A 20,585-nucleotide genomic window follows, 5' to 3' on the forward strand; every position below is an offset into this window, starting at 1 on the left:
TATTCTCCAGCCTCTGTGAAAGTATTTTAAACCTTACCTCTTGCCTTCCATGGTAGAGAAGGCTGAAGCATTTGAGCTTGGTTTGATCTAATTCAATAGATATTTAATAAAAAAGTAAACTGTGAAGGTTTAGTATACGAGTGCTGAGTTAGTAACTGTGGTGATAATATTCATGGTACTGGTTAGATATTTTGTGGGTTGAAAATATAAAAAATTTCACTACAGATAATCTTTTAAATTTATGTCAGATCTCTTGGTTGTGTGGAGGAAAAACGCCAATTTAAGTTCAACCCTCAACCAAAATGAAGAATCTACTGATTCATATTACCAACCATCAGCAAAACTGGACCTTGGAGTTCCAATGATATTACTAGGTGTGTATTTGTTTTCATATCTAATTTCTGATCTCCTATATTTGGAATTATTTTAGAGTTTTCTTTTATGTTACATCAAAGTTAGCAGTACGTCTTGGCAGGGCAAGGGGTGGGTTGCTTGAAATTTTTAGCTAAAGATTCTAGGGAAAAGGTAATTTCCTATCTCTCAGCATGCATATGACTATGAAAGACTTCTAATTGGTCTTGCTTACTAATGTGACACACATACCAATAACTCAATAATCATCTAAATTGTTTTACATTATGTGTGCTAGAAATAGTGAAGTTAACTCTTTGATGAAATTGGCTTTTCTGAAATAGAGAATAATATATTTTCTGCAACATAAGTTAATGAATAACAGGCAAATATACCAGGCCTCCATTACACCAGTGTATAGAAATGAAATGTGAATCTTGTTAAAATACAGACAATTCAATAATACTATGTTAAGATCTAAAATTCTCCATATTAAACAGCTCCCTGGTAATGGTTTTGTTTCTTGTGTATGAACCACATTTTGAATTGTAAGCCAATATTCTACTGAGGAAGACAAGCAGAGCATGTAGAAAGACAACCATGAGGTTGAAAAATGCATACTGTGAATCAACATGATGACATATGAAAAGAGGTAGTGTCAAAGAACTTATAAAGAGCAGACTTCAAAGAAGAGAAAATTCCCTTTAGGTTGGGCCAACATTTCTAACTATGTTTTACAAACTAACCTGGGAACTTTTCAAAAATCCCATATATTCAAAACTGTTCAGAGTACTACAGCAATTTTTGAGTTGATGTCCCTGTGTTGTCATGTAGTGAGATTCAAAAGCAATGATAAATTAAACTTCTGGCATCTAGGAAAATGTATCAAGGCAGAAGAATTAGTTGTACAATAGTTATCTCATTCATCATAACCATGCTTTCATTATAATAAGAGAAAAAAGAAATAAGATTGCCCTTGAGGAATTGTAAAAATTATCACATTGTCCTGGGAGTACAAGAATTTTAAACAAGCACTGAGAAGAGGGGTTGGGGACTATAGATCAAATTAGAGGTGACATAGAAATAGTGATTGTATGTCTGGGGAACATTCTCTGAGTATTCAAGCCTATTCCACTGATCTGAGGGCTTGTCTTTATTCCAATACCGTGCTGTTTTGATAACATTGCTTTGTAGTACAGTTTAAAGTTGGGGAAAGTAATTCCTCCCATATTCTTTTTCCCAATGATTGCTTTAGCTATTCTAGGGTGTTTATTGTTCCAAATGAATTTCAAAAGTGCCTGATCCACTTCTTTGAAGAATGTCATGGGTATCTTTTGAGGGATCATATTAAATCTGTACAATGCTTTGGGGAGTATTGCCATTTTAATGATGTTAATCCTGCCAATCCATGAGCAGGGTGTGTGCTTCCATTTCTGCGTGTCCTCTCTTATTTCTTGGAGCAGAGATTTATAGTTTTCTTTGTATAGGTCCTTCACATATTTAGTCAAGTTGATTCCAAGATATTTGAGTTTGTGTGGCACTATTGTGAATGTGGTTGTTTTCTTAATGTCCATTTCTTCCTTATTACTATTGGTATATAGAAAGGCCATTGATTTTTGTGTGTTAATTTTGTAGCCTGCCACCTTACTATATGAGTCTATTGTTTCTAGAAGCTTTTTGGTAGAGACTTTAGGATTTCCTAGGTAAAGTATCATGTCATCTGCAAACAGCGAGAGCTTGACTTCTTCCTTTCTTATCTGGATTTCCTTGATATCTTTTTCTTGCCTAATCGCTATAGCAAGTACTTCCAGTGCTATGTTGAATAGGAGTGGTGAGAGAGGACAGCCTTGTCTTGTGCCAGAATTTAGAGGAAAGGCTTTCAGTTTTTCTCCATTGAGGACAATATTTCCTCTGGCTTGTGGTAGATGGCCTTAACTATATTGAGAAAGGTTCCTTCCATTCCCATCTTGCTGAGAGTTTTTTTTTTTTTTAAGAATGGGTGTTGGACCTTATCAAATGCTTTCTCTGCGTCTATTGATATGATCATGTGATTTCTATTTTTCTTGTTGTTGATGTTGTGTATTATGTTGATAGATTTACGGATGTTAAACCATCCTTGCATTCCTGGGATGAAAACTACTTGATCGTTGTGGACGATCTTCTTAATGAGGCATTGAATCCTATTTGCCAGGATTAAAGAGAAAAGAGCTGGAAGTTACAGCTCACCGCATGAAGCTCACTGCAAACAGGGATGAGTTTAGTTAGAGAAATAACTATGTTTTGAACTATCCTAATAATGAGAATGTACGAGGGAAATAGAAAGCCTGTCTAGAGTACAGGCGGGAGTTGGGTGGGGAGGAGGGAGCTTTGGGACATTGGTGATGGGAATGTTGCACTGGTGATGGGTGGTGTTCTCTACATGACTGAAACCCAAACACAATCATGTATGTAATAAAGTTGTTTAAATAAAAAAATAAAAAAAAGAAATAGTGAAGGAAGTTTCTGGGCCCCTTGGTGGTGGTGGAGTGTAGTAACATTGTACATTGATACCATAAGATGTAACATGGAATCCTTCCTTCCTTTGTTTCTTCCTTCCTTCCTCCCTCCCTTTCTTCTCTCCCTTTCTTCCTTCCCTCCCTTCCTTTCTGCCTCCCTTCCTTCTTCCTTCCCTCTATCTCTCTTCCCTTCCTTCCTCTTTCCCTCCCTCCCTACCTCCCTCCGTCCCATCCTTCCTTCCTCCCTCCCTTCTTTCCTCCCTTCATTTCTTCCTATCTTCTTTCATTATAGTTTTTGTTTACATTTTTCAATATTTTTTCACATATCTGGAAGAAATGCACTATGATCAAGTATGTCAAATATATGTTGCATTTTCTTTAAATAAAATTTAAAAATGAGCTACTGAGGCCCATGAGAGATGACTCTAAAGGATGTAACACATGCCTTATATAAATGAAATCCGAGGATTTATTCCTAGGTGCTTCATGACCCATGATATGGATATTCAGGATGCCCTGGAAATCCCCAGAACTAAGGATCTGAGCAGCAACACTATATCATTATGCCTTAACTCCAATTATCTAATCTATCCATTGGCATAGCTGGGAATAGAATGATTTAGAGTAGCCACTATCGTCAGGATCCCTTCATTGGAGGGACAGACTATAGTTTAACAATAAACTATGAGCAATATTGGTCCACAGACCATAGTTTGAGGATTCTCGACTGAGACTGAGAGGAAGAGGGGTGTTGGACAGTGTGGTGCATGTTCCACACGTGTACACTGCGGTCTGGGAGGATTTTGCTGCTAAGCAGGATAGGCAACAGCAGCAAACATCCAGTGGGCCAGATAAATATCTTTAGTGGGCAGCATGTGACTCCCAGGTCATATTTTGAGGATGCCTGCCCTAAAGCATTGCCTAAGAGCAGTACCACTATCACCATGAATCCCTCATCCAACTTTCTCAATAAACGGCGAACTTCCTACTTGACAGCAAATGATGATAGCTTTTATGTTATTTTATTTTGTTTTGTTTTGATTTTTGGGGTAGCGAGGGCAACACTCAATGACTTTGAATAGCTATTTGTGGCTCTCTGCACATAAGTGGCCCCTAATGGTATTCAGGAGAAGACATATAGTGTGTATATATATATTTATATACAGTGTATATATACATATCAATATATGTATATATGTATGTATATACACATACATGTATAGACACACATAACACACATAATATATACATATGTATTAATATGTGTATATAATATATGTATGTATATATTAATATATATGTATATACCCATTGTATATACAATGATTTGTAAAATTTGTATAATTTATTATAAGATTACACATGGCTAACAAATTCATTGAAAGACATGACAATAACATACAAAATGATCATACACATACATATTCCAATTAATTTAGAAAACTTTTAAAAAGACAACACTTCTCAAGTTTGAGAACAGTATAAGCAAAAGATATCTAAAATTCTCAAAGAAAAGGAAGACTTTCAATTCATCCTTTCATTCTAAAATATAAATATATAAGGGCCACATGGTCTTCATATCTTTACCATACATACAACACATTGAATATACTTACTACTGTGAAAACCCAGCTTTATTCTCTGAAATCTAACATTATAAGGATATGCAAAAATGGTGAATCAATTCCTTTCTGGTCATTAATAGTTTTGTGAAGCATTTTGTTTTAGAATTTATATAATTATTTATTCATAAAAGTGTCAGTTTTTAGCTCACAGTTGGCTTAATGCTATTTGTAATGATAATAATATGTAAATATGTAAACATCAGAAATTAATAGGTAGAAGTTAAAATAATTACCACAGAAATTTAAAGATCATGTATACAATGAATAATTTTATAACACTGATTCAGAGAACCTAGGAGATGTGGATGAATTCCTAGACTCTTAAAACCTAACTTTGAGTGAGAAAAGGATGGAAAAATTTAAATAAATCAATTATAAAGAAACTTCAATAGTATTTAAAAATTTCCCACAATTCACAGGCCAGATAATTTAATTAGTGCATTCTACCACACCTTCAAAAATAAGTTATTGGATTCTCAATATCATATTTTTTGTAAATTAATTCTTAAATTGAATCATCATGAGATACATAGTGAGTCATGGTTGAATTTCAGTCGTACAATGTCCAACACCTTTCATCAGTGCACATTTACCACCATCAATGTACCCAGTTTTCTTCCTGTCCTCTCTCCTACCTGCCTACTCTATGGCAAACATCTCTCTCTTTCACTCTCTCTCTCTCTCTCTCTCTCACTCTCTCTCTATCTCTTCTCTCTCTCATATACACACAGACACACTTTGTAATTTTCTTTTAGAAATTGTTGTTTGTAATGTTGTTAATGAAAGAGTATGACACATCAGTATCATATCTTAAAATTAAAATAAGCAGAAGAAAGTTCTTCCAAAAATATTTACAATACTAATATCATGATATCAAAACATACCGGGGCATCACCAAAAATAAATCCATGGAACAATACCAATTATTAACAGATGCATTGTTTAGTTGTCAACAAAACCTTAGTAAACAAAATGCAACAATAAATTCAAACGATCATACATGAGATTTAATACAGGAATGAAAAATGGTTCAGATATGCAAATAAATGAATGTGCTACACTATATAAATAAAAGGAATTATAAAAGTGTGTTATCATTTAATGTACAGACAAAGGTTTCAAAGGAGTCAATGTTTGTGAAAAATGATCTCAACATAATGCGTATAGAAAGAACATTTCACAACATAGTCAAGGCAATATAATTCATCAAGACATTATTGACCCATGGAAAACAAATGTTCATAACCACTAATTAGGGAAATGCAAATCATAGTAACCATGGGATATAACCTCCCACCTGTAAGAATGGCCTACATTAAAATAGCCAAAACAAGTGATTTTATGAGAGTTGAATAAAAGATAACTTCATACTCTGTTAAGAATATAAATAGTATCAACCTCTATGAAAAACAGCATGACAATTTCTCAAAATGAAAAATAATGTATCTTTGATACAAGTCATCCTTTGCATCCTAGGTATATATATATATGTATATATATATATATATAAAGGACATAAAAAACAGTAATCTGTAAATGTATTTTCACACCTACGTTGATTGCAGTGTAGTTTACAATAATCAAGATTTAGTAGTGTACTACAGAAGCATGTATTAAATAGTCAAGATTTAGAATCATCCTAAGTGCCCAAGACAGATAAATAGATAAAAAGATGTGAAATGTATACACAATGTATACACAACTCAGTTGTTAGAAAAGATAAAATCTTATCCTTTGCAATAATACAAAGAAACAAAGCTAGGAACAAAGTCATGAAACCAGCTCTTGAGGACTTGGAATACAGAGTAGAGGTAGCAAAGGGATATTAGTAGATTGGCTGATTTTTTTTTTCCCTCCCAGTGGGAATGGAGTCCAAATTACAATGGTGAAAAGAAATAGGTATTTTAGTGGAAGATGCAGTAAGGTAGCATATTTTAAAGACATGTGAATTTGAACCCCTATAACATACGTAGGCTTGTAAGCTGTTGCCTTAATAAAAGAACACATTTAAAAAAAATGTAGTGCCCAGAAGGATACAGTGAGTAGAGCATTTGTCTTGAATGTGTCTCACCCAGGTTTGACCCTTGACATCCAGAATTGTACTGGAAGCCTTCCAGGAGTGATCCCTGAGCTCAGAGTCAGAAGTAAACCTTAAGTTCTGGGAGGTGTAACCAGTCCCTCAAAAAAGAAATATTAGAATGCTGTAATTCTAACTAGTCCAGAAAGATAGTCCAAAGGATAAGGCTTGTGCTCAACTCACACAGATCCAAATTCATGTATCACATTTGACTACCTGAGCACCTCCAAGAGTAATATTTTAGAACAGGTCTAGGAGGAAGCTTTAGAACACTGCTTGGTGTGTCCTAAAAACGACAATAACAAAATACTGAAAATCATAAAATGTTCTAATTCTATACATATTTCTTGACAGTACTAATCAAAGCTTTTTGAGTTCTATTTATTTTTGTTTGTTTTGTTTTGGGGGCACACGCAGAGGTGCTCAGGTGTTACTCCTGCTCTGCACTCAGAAATAGCTCCTGACAGGCTCATGGGATGTCGGGAATCAAACCAGGGTCCATCTTGATTTGGCAGCATGCTGTGCTATCACTCTGGCTCTGCTTTATGAGTTCTTAATAGATTTTAAGACTAATAGATGTCCTGATAAAAATAGAGACTCTCAGACTTACCAGAAAAATCTGAGGTTGCTAGTTTTATATTATTCTTTCATTAGAAAGTGTTGTTTTTTTAATAATCAAAAGTTTTGAATATCATTTGACCAGGTCAAATGAATAAACATCTATTATCTAATTGAGTTAATTAATCTTCTGAATGTTATATAAATTATATGTGGAATAAACTTCTATGTTTAGAATCTTTCAGACAAAATGCAAATCTTTCCCTCTCAAAAGGCTCAAAAGTGATATCTTTAAGGAAATATATTAGGTCTTGTTTCAATAGTATCGAGTTGATTAGGGTATTCAAGATTTGGCCCATTATGTTAAATGTAATTTCAAGAATAAAATGGTAAGTGCAAGTCTCACATTTCTATACTGAAAGCTATTTGACAGGGTTTCCTTTTTGGTATAATTTTTTTGTATATATTTTCGAAATGTTAACATACTTAAATTAGCTCTTTGGAGTCTGAAGTTCTCACTTTGGGGTACTTTGCCTTTCCTTCTAATGCTGAATTAAAGGTTGAGTCATTAGTAAATTGACTGATACATATATTCCAACCAAGATTGCCATATCAGTATAATATTATAAAGCTCCTTTTATGAATAGCCATAAATCGTTTACCTAAAATAATATCATGCTACATTTTAATATTAAAATCATGTTTTAAATTCTTCTACAGTGGATAAAAATTGTTCTTTAAAAATCTAGTTGAATAATTCTTTGTGGCTTTATTTTTCTCCTACACTACTACAATCTTAGTGAAGTCTGGGTCTATAAAATAATTTTAGAAGATCAAGTAGGACAACCTATTTTCATAACTGATTTTTTATTTTTACACAGAGATGATCTTGTACAGACTTGGTATAGGGCTCCAAATAAAATGATAGTAAGAGAGTAGGGGGGGTAACTATAAAAGGACCATGTTAGTGAATGGTCCCCCTTTTATGCCTGTATTCATGTGATAGAGTAAAATATCTAAAGGAAAGGGGCAGACAAAAAATAGTGAGTGAAATTTGACAACTCTTAGCATAACATATCATAAACATAGAGCACTCAGATCACTTTGCAAAATATGTGCTACTTTGCATGGACTCTATTACTGGAAAAGGACAGGTTAATAAGGAGTGACCAGATTTAACATGTGATTCTATTTTCTAAAAATTTAAAGAAACAGTCATCTGCCAATACTTTCAAAACAGCCATCTTTAATTAAATATACAAAATTTAAAAATTAATAAAAAATAAGGTATAGGTACAATGCATAGGTCACCTTGGGTTAGATTCCCAGCATCCCATATTGTCCCAAAAAAAATTACCAGAAGTAGTCCTGAGTTCAGAGATAATAGTTATTAACCACTGAGGACCACCACTTGTGGCCCCAAAACAAACAAAAAGAAAATTAGGAAAAACAGGGCTATTTTGATTATTACCTAAAATCATAGCTTCAATTTTTGTAAATAATTCAACATCATAATGTATGTGACCAACCAAAAGGGTTTCAAGTATTTGACCTTCAAGTCTAAGGAAATGGAATAATATTTATGTCTTTTTCGTTGATGAGTACTTTTATGTTACACGTGTTTTAGGGAAGGTGCCAGAAGAAAACTTTATCTTCTACTCATCTTAATGTTTTTATTTCTTTCTAGTAACAAGATCCAAGAGAGAGAAATAAGATGAGTCTTCTTGAATAGGGAAAAGAGTGATTTCATTAAGACTTTTATGGTATACTCTACGTAGTTCCATTTCTTTTGTTCTTTCTTCAGAGTAAAAGGGAAAATCTATTTCTCTCCCTTCTAAAAGTTCTTTCCATCTTTTAAAATAGGTTCCTTATTATTTATATCTCTGTTCTCTTCAGAAAAAAATAACTCCTACTCCATGGATGTTTCCTCAAGAATCTCTTTTCTCCTATTTTAATGGTTTTCATATGGACCTGTAATTGGGCTCCATGTTTCTCATAATATGGTCATTCTGGCACAAATTAATTTCATAAAAGCTCAGTTAAACAAGTACATATATTATTTGCAGTTACTATGTCATTTTTTAATGCATTACCTAAACATAGAACTGCATTTCTACTAACTGGCATATTGCTTTAGAAAATCTGAAGTTCCTATCATCATTACTTTTAAAAGCCTATTTTTGGGTTTATTGTTTTATTGTGGTGGTATTTTAGGGGTCAATTTTCACACCTTTTCAAAAACTATGTTAATACGTTACTTCAACACTTAATTTTCAATATACCTGCACCACAGTTTATTGAGTCACGCTACCATCTATACTCTTAGCCCTTACCACATTTGTAATGTCCCTTCTGTTGATGGTCTAAATCAGGGGTCTCAAACTCAATTTACCTGGGGGCCGCAGGAGGCAAAGTCGGGGTGAGGCAGGGCCGCATAAGAGATTTCGCTTACCGAATATTCGCGATAAAAAAAATCGCATTAGTAAGAAAAAAAATCGCAAAAAATCGCATCAAACATGTGCATACCCTGAACGGAACTGCTCGAGGTATGCGAATGTTTAATGTGATTTTTTTCTTACTAATGCGATTTTTATTGCGATTTTTCGGTAAGCGAATAATCGCGAATACTGCGATATTTGAAGGCTGGCCGTGGGCCACAAAATGTTGTATGGAGGGCCGCGAGTTTGAGACCCCTTGTCTAAATGTTTCTTGTCATTTAGCTTTGCCTATTCCCTTTCTTTCTTACTTTATAGACCACATATAAGAGAGATCACCTGGTATCACATTTTCTTTATGCACTCTAGGGCACATGGGATGTTTTTATAGTTGACTATTGTCAAGAGTAATGCAATAGATGTGTAAGGTATCTTTTGTGATTCATATTTTTATGTTTTTCAGATTGATAGATGTCCAAGAAGTTGACTTTCTGTATCATATAGTAAATCTGTTTTAACACTTTGAGAACTGATATTCTATGATAATAAGATACTGAGAATTTTTTCTTGTACATTATTATTCAATGCCAGTCATTTCTTTTAAGGGTTCTCTTCCCATAACCTAACCCCAGGAGAATAGTTCTGAAGTGGGGTCTCTGTGAGAATTAATAATCCAAGATACTAATATGATTGAAAAGCATGGAGATGGGTTGGTGGCTTTCAGTTTCAGATCTGGTAGCTTGCCAAGCTGGTCTCTTTGACCAGCTCTTTCCACATTGGCATGGGGGAGGATCCAGTGACAGAAAAAAGTACCTATCTTGAGCTAATCATGTTAGTGGGTCTTTCACATGTAAAAAGAGGTGGGTGAAAGGGAAAGAGGGAGCTGGGGAAAGTCTTTATTTTGGGTAAAATAGGGTGTAATCCAACAATTTCTGATCATTAAATAATTTGAGACATAAAATTTGTGACTTTCATAGTCCTGACTTTTTTTATATAAATTTTTTATTGAGACCATTGTGAATTACAAGTGATTCATAGTTGGATTTCAGGCATACAGTGATAGTAAATTAGGGCCATTTCTACCATCAGTGTTGGCCTCTCTCTACCAGAGTTTACAGCATGTATCCCATACTTCCACCCTTAGCCCCCTGGCCTACCAGTATAACAGGTCCATTTTAAGTTTAGATACTTATAGTTTGGGTCTCTTGATTCTATTTTTGTTGACTTTAGCCTTTTACTTTTGACCTTTTTTTAGTTTTGACCTTTTTTTCATTCCATCAATGCACCTGAGACAATGTCTTATGACTTTTACTGTTAAATTTTATTCTGTATAATTTCTTTTCTGTTTATTTTTCTCTATATTCAGAATGCTGAAATTTTAACCCTAATATTTAGATAGTGCCTAATAAATAAAAGATGTTTAAGATACGTTTACTGAATAAAAGGTTCCATATATAATTCAAGCAATATGTTTGGCAAATTATTTTAATTGAATGCAACACAACTTCTGGTAACTTTTTTAAACCTGACTGAACTTTTGGATTTTAACTGGAGAAAGAAATGTTTCTAAGTCTTGGCTCTTTCTTATTAGATACATTATTTGAATAAATTATTTAAATTTTCTAAGTGTGATTCAATTCCATAAAATGTACATAAGAATATTGAATTATTGTAGAGCTTATATGAAATGTTGCATCCTAAAGTGTGCTTGATTCAAATGAGTTTCCTCCAGAGAAAAATATAAAAGGTTCAAATTGAAGAACACTATATCAGAAAAATTTCAAGATGGGTATTTTCAAATCTCATCTTTTCAGTTCTAAGTGGTATTATTCTTGATATTATTTGTGAACTGTAACAAAGCATGTTCATGAATTCAATCTTTATGCATCATTTTCTTATGTTATTTCACAATGCTCAATAAAATGCATAACATAAATAATTAGTTCTAGTAAAATACTACATAATGTAAGTTTTCAATATTAGCAATAGCATCACTTTTATCTTTTTTATTATTTTCATGAGATAAAAATCTATGTGGAAAATATAGCTTACTCATGCAAAAATAAGAGTAAATTAATGACTGTTACTTAAGTATATTAATGAAGAGTCCAATAATTTAGCATTCCAAAATTGAAATAAACAGCGTTTAAAGTGCTTGCAATGAATTAAACAAGTTTGATCCTCAGTGATACATATGCCCCCAAGTACTACCAAGAGTAGCGCCTATGCACCAGTAATTGTGCCCCTCCCTAATTATATATCTTTTTAGGAAAAGAAACTGGCTTTAGACAGAACATGTGCTAAAGAAAGTGCTCGGCAAGTGTCTCTGACTAGTTATATTGTTTAGTGGTGGTAGACAAATTTACCTATCACAGGAAAAAAAAAAAAGACAGCAAAGGATTAAGATTCTTTTCAAGAGACCGGAGAGATAGCACGGAGGTAAGGCATTTGGCTTTCATGCAGAAGGTTATTTGTTCGAATCCCAGCATCCCAGATGGTTCCCTGAGCCTGCCAGGAGCGATTTCTGAGCATGGAGCCAGGAGGAACCCCTGAGCACTGCAGGGTGTAACCCAAATACCAATAAATAAATAAATATATAAGTAAATAAATACAAGATTCTTTACAAGATTAAGTATTGAAGTCAGTATGAAACTATGGCAAACTTTTAGAATTGTAAAAAAAAAAAGTAAGTGGGATGGCAGCACAAAAGATTTCACAACAAAATGAAAATATACCAGTAGGCTTCATGGATGCTAAACTTCACATTTATAAGTAATCTACAATTTAATTTCTGAATTGTAAATATTATTAGAGTTTTTAAAGTGAAATTATTTTTCAGAAGGAAGGCTTCTCAGGAACAAGCTTGTAAAGATTTTATTACATTTTATCAAATTTCTTACACTTATGAATGGCATCTATTAGCACAAGTTACTTTAAGGTAATAACTCAAAGGAACAAACATGTAATGTTTGATTAACACTATTTTTATCTATGAGATTACTACTGCCATTATTTCTACTAAAACTTCTATATAGGTATTGCAAACTTTAACAGAAATATAACTGGATTTGCTACAATAGGATTATCATTTAGGGTTTTAATGTAATTCATTGAATAAATGTACATATTTGTCTATATAATAAATTTAAATATAGTAAATTTATATTATTTTAATATATTAAATATATTTTATTTATGCAAATAAATGTTCACTTAAATATGTCAATTTTAAAATATTTAATTAATAGCTTATAGCATATTATATAATGATATATCACATATATTATAAGTAAATACTATATATTGCCACAATTATTAATGATTAATTATTTGATAATTATTCATCTATTTTAAGTATATTTAAATAAATATTTAGATAAATATGTTGGATATATTTTAATATATTAAGTTTTATATAATGTATTAAAATTCATATATAAATCTATTTCCTTTGTATGTATTAAATATATTATTCTAAAATTAATTAGCTAACAAGTTAAAATGAATAGATTTTAAATTTATTTTATCTGTATTTATTATTACCATATTTTTGTCATACAAGACAACTTTTTTTTTATTAATGTCTTTATTTATACAATTTGGTTAAAAACATGATTGTAGATGGTTTCAGTCATAAAAGAACACCCCCCTTCACCAATGCAACATTTCCATCATCAATGCCCCAAATCTTCCACCTTTCTACCCCCCACCTGTATTTGAGACAAGCTTTCTAATTCCCTCATTCATTCACATTGTTATGTTAGTTGTCAGTGTAGTTACTTCTCTAACTGCGCTCACCACTCTTTGTAGTGAGCTTTATATCCTGAGCTGGATCTTCAGGCCCTCCTCTCTATTATCTCTGAGAATTATTACAAAAATGACTTTTTTAAAAAAACCTATAGATGAGTGACAGTATTCTGTGTCTATCTCCCTCTGACTTATTTTACTCAGCATAATAGATTCCATGTACATCCATGTATAGAAAAATGTTATGTCTTCATCTCACCTCATGGCTGCATAATATTCCATTATGTAGATGTACCACAGTTTCTTTAGCCATCCATCTGTTGAAGGGCATCTTGGTTGTTTCCAAAGTCTGGCTATTGTAAATAGAGCTGTAATGAATATTGGTGTGAGGAAGGGATTTTTGAATTGTATTTTTGTGTTCCTAGGGTATATCCCTAGGAGTGGTAAAGCTGGATCATACGAAAACTCAATTTACAGTTTTTTGAGGAACCACCATATTGTTTTTCATAAAGGCTGGACTAGATGGCATTCCCACCAGCAGTGAATGAGAGTTCCTTTCTCTCCACATTCCCGCCAGTACCTATTGTTCTTGTTCTTTGTGATATGTGCCAGTCTCTGTGGTGTGAGATGATACCTCATTGTTTTTATGATTTGCATCTCCCTGATAATTAGTGATGTGGAGCATTTTTTTCATATGTCTTTTGGCCATTTGTATTTCTTCTTTGACAACGTGTTCATTTCTTCTCCCCATTTTTGGATGAGATTAGATATTTTTTTTCTTGTAAAGTTCTGTCAGTGCCTTGTATATTTTGAATATAAGCCCCTTACCTTATGGGTATTGGGTGAATAATCTCTCCCATTCAGTGGGTGGCTCTTGTATCCTAGGCTTTATTTCCTTTGAGGTGCAGAAATTTCTCAGCTTAATATATTCCCATCTGTTTATCTCTGCTTTCACTTGTTTGAAGAGTGCAGTTTCCTCCTTGAAGATACCTTTAGTCTCAATGTCAGGGAATGTTTTACCTACGTGTTGTTCTATATACCTTATGGTTTCAGGTCTGATATCAAGGTCCAATCCATTTGGATTTTACCTTTGTACGTAGTGTTAGCTGGGCATCTGAGTTCACTTTTTGCAAGTGGCTAACCAGTTGTGCCAACACAACTTTTGAAGAGGTTTTCCTTGCTTCATTTAGGATTTCTTGCCCCTTTATCAAAAATTAAATGATTATATGTCTCGGGAACATTCTTTGAGTACTCAAACCTATTCCACTGATCTGAGGATCTGTCTTTATTCCAATACCATGCTGTTTTCATTAACTATTGCTTTGTAATACAGTTTAAAATTGGGGAAAGTAATGCTTCCCATATTTCTTTACCCAAGGAGTGCTTTAGCTATTCGTGGATGTTTATTGTTCCAAATGAATTACAGAAATGTTTGATTCACTTCTTTGAAGAATGATAAGATGAATTTTTCACCATGAAAAACTTCTTAAAAATTGGGGGTCATCTTATACCTGGTATACAGCAAATTTACTCCAGTTTCAGGAATAAGTGACCCAACCCCCTCTTACCTCATCCCATTCAGCTAGCATGCATCATCACTCAGTCCTCTGCCTGTCCTCATTTATCTTTCAGGGCACTCAGAGGAGCTGAATTACTGAGCGCCACATCCCATTCAGCTGCCGATTGTCATCACTGGTATGCAGCTTTCTGGTGCTCAATATATTTTAACAGAAAAAGGAGGGGGTAGTCTTATATGTGCAGTCGTCTTATATGCCGGATATATGGTAATTTAAATGAATAAATATAAATTATTAAATAATATAATTTTCTGTGGAGAAGTTTAGTGCTTGAATAAGTGATTGTCTGCCTTTTATCTTTCCTATCTCATTTCCCAGAGATTATTTAGTGTATGCTTTGCTCAGTCTACGAAGTCTACTGCCATTTTTTTTTTTTGGTTTTTGGGCCACCCAGTGATGCTCAGGGGTTACTCCTGGATATGTGCTCAGAAATTGCTCCTGACTTGGGGACCATATGGGATGCCAGGGGATCAAACCATGGTTCGCCCTAGGTTAGTGCTTTACCTCTTGGGCCACCGCTCTGGCTACTTTTAAGGCTAGGTGTTTTGAGGAATTGAGTCATACTCAGCAGTTATTGGAAGCTATTTCTCACTCTGAGGTCTTGAATAACTCTTGGGTTATGCTCAGGTACCCAAATGTGGTGTGTCAGGGGTTTGAACCCGCATTAACTGCATACAAGACAATTGCCTAATCTCCTGTAACATCTCTCTGACCCAAATGAATACAAGTTTATTACAGACTTTTCAGTAGAATACAGCTCATACATAGGTAAATTAGCAGGTAAAAGCTTTTGGATAGTATCCATTCTAGTGGGAATACAACACTAATTGAAATCATGATTAGGAGATGTATGTTGAATACCTGTTAGGTATAGAAAGAATACAGAATACAGTGAGAGGTATGACTTCTCTGTTGTCCTTTTCTCTATATCCAGAAGGATTTTGTTCTATTTTATCTTCTTTGAGCATTATAGCTCTGCCTCTTTATTTTAATAGACTTTTTAATTATCTCATGATTCCTATTTTGTAATTCATTTCTTCTGTAGTGTTTTTCTTATATGTGTAAAATCAATCTGATTCCAGCAATAATATATCCCAGAATTCTGTCGTAGGTTTCAGCAGATAGAAAGTGTCATTAAAATGGAATGACTGGACTCTCAGGGAGAGTCAGCATCAGGTAGACAAGCTTGCAATATATTATCTAAGGTTGAAATGGTGTGTCTATATTTAGGCTGAATTCATTTGCTGATAAAACTAAAGTCAACACAGGCAGGGAGCAGAGAAGAGTAATGAATCAAGCAGACACTCAAATGTACTTTCACTTAAAAATTACAAATTAAGCATTACTCTATATAAATATGAATGGCTTTACATGATATCATGATATATCATTTTATGTTGTTGGGAATAAATTTACTAATGCCATATAAGTATTGCTTTCACATGGCAAAGAACTTTGGATACTTACATCCATTTTATTAGAATAGAGCTTCTAGGGTAAAAATTGAATTTAAAAATATGAAGATCATAATGACATATGTACAGTACTGCCTTACTGCCAATTCAGCAACATTGAACTAGCAGCCATGATGTATTTCTTCTATTTGAATTTCTTCCTTTGCCTCCTTTGCTATTCTTATTCTCTGCCCCCCAAAAAACTTATTTCTTTAATTTCTGATAATTTAGTAGAAAGTAAAAGGAGTACATGTTTCCACTTTAATTTTTATATTCAGCAAACCTATTTTTCTACCTTCTGGTCCACGATAGTGTATCATCTTGGAGGCTCCTGAATATATCTTCTGCCACAGACATAATGATTCTCAAATTCAATCCCAATTGTCTCTGAAAGAAATACAGAAATGAGCCAGGTAACTCAAAATACATCAGACAAATAATAAATATGCACATTGAAATGGGAAATGTGTATAAAAGGCTCATCACATACTTTTGCCATAAATCAACCTCTTCCTATAATAAAAAGTAATTCTGAATAAATTTCTACCCCCAGCTTCTGCCTGAGGATTGAAATGTACCCACACCTGTTTCCTCAATTTTTAAAGTTCCCACAGAGGAATGGATTCACCCCTGCAACATAACTACCTAACTTTGGCTCAGAAAGGCAACAGAATTTGCAGCAACAATATACAATTTGCTTCCAATACAAAAACAAAACTAAATTCTGTTATTTACAACTCAGAAGAAATGTTGCTGTAAGTATCTTCCCCAGGGCTCAATAAAGAGGGAACAAAAATTCCTACTTCCCAGTTTTTCCATGAAAAATGTTTATTTGCTTGCATTTGCTGGGACTGGTGCCTCAAGGTCAGGCATTTAGTAGACATCTAGGATCTTTCTAGATATTCCTGGTTCCGTAGCTACCAAGGAATTTAGAAGAAACCTCTGCTTGCCTGCTTCCTCCAACAGAAATGATTATTATCTCCAGGAAAAATATTTGTATGTATTTCTCCACCCCAGTTTCAACAACTGCCACCCAAGGAACCAGTTCCAATATACAACCAGCTTTGCATACATGAATGTCACAGAATTATTGCAAAGAGAGAAAAATCCCTGTAATATATAGGAGCATTCTTTCCCTACTGACATGTGAGTCAAGTTTCGAGGGAACAACCTAAAACATGTATCTCACAATTTATTTCTTTTTTTTACAGTATTAAACAATTACTTTATTAAACACCATAGATATCAGAGTGTTCATAATACATTTGTTGCTTTTTCCATAGTTAAAGTCATATAATATACAATACCCTTTACCAGTGCATATTTCCCACCACTGATGTCTTCATTTCCCTCCCATCCTCCTTTATGCCCTTTCCCCTGCCTGTCTCTGGGACATGCATTTTTTTCTTTTCTCTCTTCTCCTCTACTCCCCTACTATCTCCTCTCCTCCTCTCCTTCTTCCTCCCTCACCCCCCCCCCATCCAGAATGTCTGGACTAACTTGAACTAAATTGAATCATCCAGAGGAAATAAACATAGTTTTAGAATCTCATAGCCATTCAAGACTTAATAGAACAAATAGCAAAAAACACCAACAGACATATTCAATTAAATGTTTAGAGTCAAAGGAGCACTGTAAAAACAGTGCTAGAGTGGCAATTATCGTTTGCATAGGCCCACCAAAGTATGGAGGACATGGAAAGGAAAAATATTGGCCTAAATACAAGGAGACCTTACCCCTGAAGTTTCCTGACATAAGTCCAATTCTAGGCTCCTGGCAAACTAGTTTGTCCAATCTAGGTCATTGTATGTAGTGCCAGTACAGTTTTATTTTTCACACAGTTTTTGTTGTTGGTATCATGTTTCTGTATTGAAGATTCTGAAATCTGTATATCCTACATTGAAGTCAGGATGGTGCATAGCGTCGTCTAATTTCAACTCACAATTAAGGGGCAATGCAGAAAGCCCTGTCCAGCAGTGTTTGCCTTGCAAGCAGCCGATCCAGGACCAAAGGTGGTTGGTTCGAATCCCGGTGTCCCATATGGTCCCCCGTGCCTGCCAGGAGCTATTTCTGAGCAGACAACCAGGAGTAATCCCTGAGCACCGCCGGGTGTTGCCCCCCCCCAAAAAAAAAAGATGCTCAATAGAGAACACAAAATTCTCCAGAGTGGAAAGAGTACCATAGTATACACCACAAGTTAGATATTAAATTACACATCACAAGATGCAAGAAACAGGCAACATAGTTCCTTGGACAGTACATGTGCTCTCTTCCTTTGTTCAAATCCTATTTAAGGTTTCTCCCAAGCTGCCACACCTGTGGCTTTCCATCTGGTTACAGTCTATTTTCAGAGTGATTGCCAAATAGGAAGAGTGGGGAGCAGTTTATGGTCTTCTTTGATGTTCCTTTTTTGCCCTTTGTTCCTGCTTCTCTTGGAAGGAGCTCCAACTTTCTCTGGGTCTGCAAAGGGGCTGTTAAATGCTTCCTAACAGTCTTAGGAACTGTTGGTTTTATTATTTTCCAAGAACTCATTGCTGGGAGTAGTGTAGATACGTGTCCCGTTCCCTATCTGCCTACTGTCTGCTTCAATATCATTGTAAAAATGCCATTTCCTGCACACACACACACACACACACATATACACACATGTACACACATATACAAAAATACAATTCAATCATGAAAACGGCCATCTTAGAAGACTTTGAGGGATTATGGGAAATTAAATAAACAGAGACAAGCACTGTACATAAGACAGCATTTGCAATATGAAAAATTGGCTAAACTCATAGAAATCCATTTGAATGCTATTTAATCGGGTCTTGGAGAGGAGAAATAAAGACAATATGTTGATATAAAGATTCAAATAACCATTTAGAAGATTAACATGATGAGAATCTAATGTATATTATATGTATCTAAGTGACTATAATTAATGATCTTTTTATACATGAATTATATCCACAGCTAGAAAATATTTCTATTTCTTTTGAGGAAAGATGATTAGTTGTAAAACCTCATATCAACCTTAATAATTTGTCTGACCTTTTTATATAGAAATGATATCAGTAGTTGTCACATTTGTTATATCGCTTCCAGTTTTATTTAAGTTACTATTGCTACTACCACTTTTGTTATAATGTGAAGTCTCCACAATAAAAAAGAAAATTACTTTCTACCCTCACCTGGTCATCTTAACTCAAAACAAAAATAATAGCCAGCAGTTTGGTATATATTCATCAGAGTTTTTCATTTACAGTAAATTACATTCACTTTTACCCTTGCCCTTTGCATATTATTAGTCATACAGTTCAGTGGATCTACCTTTCAAAACATATTTTGAATTCTCTATTACTTTTTGTTTCCATGCCACTTTTAGGACCCAAATTGTCATCCTCTCTTGAAATCACTTGGTAAGGGGTCACCCAACTTCCACTCTGTCTTCCCAGAAATCTATTATCTTCACAATGGCTCCACAGTGATCCTTTTAAGATGTGCTTTCTTTTTTTTTTTTTTTTTTTTTGGTTTTTGGGCCACACCCATTTGACGCTCAGGGGTTACTCCTGGCTATGCACTCAGAAGTCGCTCCTGGCTTGGGGGACCATATGGGACGCTGGGGGATCGAACCGCGGTCCATCCTAGGCTAGCGCAGGCAAGGCAGGCACCTTACCTCCAGCGCCACCGCCCGGCCCCAGATGTGCTTTCTTTTAAAGCCATTGAATGATTCTCCATTATAATTAGGTCAATATAGACATCTTTTAGTTTATAACACTCTATAGGATTGGTTGTTGTCTGTTTCTTCATTTTTCTACGTTATTTCTTTTACGCATACCAACACTATTTAAAATTTTCAAACCCTAGAAACACTTTTATTCTTCAATTTATTTATTTATTTATTTATTTATTTATTTATTTATTTATTTATTTATTTATATATATATTTATACAGATACTTTACAGAAACATTTTAGTTACAACGTGACATTGAATCAGGGGTATTCCCGCCACCAATGTTGTTCTCCCTCCACCGCTATTTCCAGCATGCATCCTATATCCCCCTTCTTTACCCCCTAGGCTGCTAGTATAAGTGGTCCCCTCTGTGTCTAGCTTGCTGTAGATTGGGTGTCGATTCTGTTGTCCTCGGCTTTGGATTTGGTGTTTAAGTCTGATCATTTTTTGTTTCTACTTAATGTTCATATGACTGTTTGGTCTTGGTACCCTCCATTATTTTTTCCTCAACTTGCAAGGCAGAACAATATGGTTCAA

Source organism: Suncus etruscus, chromosome 17, assembly GCF_024139225.1.
Source record: "Suncus etruscus isolate mSunEtr1 chromosome 17, mSunEtr1.pri.cur, whole genome shotgun sequence".
Taxonomy (NCBI): Eukaryota; Metazoa; Chordata; class Mammalia; order Eulipotyphla; family Soricidae; genus Suncus; species Suncus etruscus.